Source organism: Tupaia chinensis, unplaced genomic scaffold (genome assembly GCF_000334495.1).
Source record: "Tupaia chinensis unplaced genomic scaffold, TupChi_1.0 Scaffold000527_1, whole genome shotgun sequence".
Taxonomy (NCBI): domain Eukaryota; kingdom Metazoa; phylum Chordata; class Mammalia; order Scandentia; family Tupaiidae; genus Tupaia; species Tupaia belangeri.
This window is the reverse complement of record NW_006160040.1, coordinates 1355310-1356857: the sequence shown is the minus strand read 5'-3', so window position 1 is coordinate 1356857 and position 1548 is coordinate 1355310. Positions and strand designations below refer to the sequence as shown.

At 44.5% G+C, this 1548-nt stretch overlaps 1 pseudogene; it reads right to left on the bottom strand.

Annotated features, from left to right (window-relative positions):
• Nucleotides 1–271: 271 nt before the first annotated feature.
• Nucleotides 272–581, bottom strand: LOC102472320 (cysteine-rich PDZ-binding protein pseudogene; annotated as a pseudogene).
• Between the last annotated feature and the right edge of the window lie 967 nt (nucleotides 582–1548).

Sequence of the window (1548 nt, the reverse complement as noted above, 5' to 3'; positions counted from 1 at the left end):
CTGCGAAATATTTTTCATTGAAATTGCCACTTATTTCAGTTCCAATAGAAGCTAATAAGGAAAATAACCACTTAAGGTGGGAGATGAGTCACACCGTGACTGTTCAGAACTGCTGGTGAGCAAAAGAATGAAGACAATCAACTTCCCTGGTTTACACTTAATTACTTAACTTAAAACATCCTATTTTGTAAATTAAACTCTGGTGTCATGTTTTGAAAATTCAAAGCAGAAAATAAAATCGTAAAGAAAGCCAGAAATTCTCTGTTCACATCTAGACAGATGTTTGCTTGTAGTTTTTGGTATCCAACACCTTTTCCCCACACATTGCACAGGTACCCTTTTTGTAGACACAGCCCTGGCAGTAATGAGAACCCGGTCGATGCACAGGACTTTGACAAATTCTGCAAGGAGAGAACTTGTTCTTTCCATATGGATCGAATCTTGTTTTTGTTTTTTGAAGTCAAAGTTTTATTTTCATTCAGCTTTCTTCCACCGCTTCCTGTGGTATTCCTTGCACCACCTTTGCAAGTATCTGGAGGGATAACAGTACCAAGTTCCTTTTCACATTTTTCGCACACCATCCTTCCACCGATGGCTCCCGTAGCTACAAAATCTGCAGCAGCTCGAAAACATCAACACTACAGCCTGTGAGAAATTCCCCTCCCGGCCTATTTTCTTTTTTGTAATCTGTTCTTTATATGTAAGAACTGATAAGATAAATAAAATAGTACCAGTATCGTGTGGCTCCGTGGTGCAGAGCTGCTGCACTGCTTAAGAGAAGCCAGATCCATGGCAACTGTGGTTTCAGTCAGTGCTGGGCGAGCCTGAGACATGCCGGGCCCCTGTGCAAGTGGAAACCCCATGGGGTGGAGGACTGGAGGGAAGGAGCTGTGGGTGATCAGACCCTGTGGAGGACATATCTCTCTCTCTTTCTCCTGTGCACACACATGCACTTTATCACGAATAAAGAAAAAAAGACAGTGTGCATGCTTTCAGTGTTAATGTGGTCATGCTGTGTAAATTCGCACAGCTCTATGGGAGGAAAAGACCAGGTTTCAAGACAAGTTAAAATTGGAAAAATAAGAAGATGGCCACTTTCATACTCTTACAGATAGCCTGGGACATAATATACAGGAAGGCGTGGGGTGTGAGCAGAAGGCGGTGAGTCCTTGTGCACAGTTTGGCCAGTATGTTAGAGGCGTCTAACATGCGTGTTCTGTGCAGCACAGGCATGTGGGGGCTGTCAGATTCCAGAGGAGCCGATGATTTGGTGGTGTCCTCTGATTTTTCTGGCCATTACTGTTTCTTCAGTCAGGTTCCAGCAGAAAATAGATGACCCACTCAAATTGAGTAGTAGGAAGAGGGTGTAATAAAGGGGCAGTTTAAGGTCTTGGCAAGGTGTAGGATCCCCAAGGGAGAGTGAAGTATGCTGGAGCTGTCGGCCAGGCCCAGCTACCATCCAAGAGGGAGGGCAGTGGAGGGACAGCTCATTGGAACTAGAAGGAGGGAGGTATATGGAGGATCTGCTTGACAAAGAGTTGTGATCTT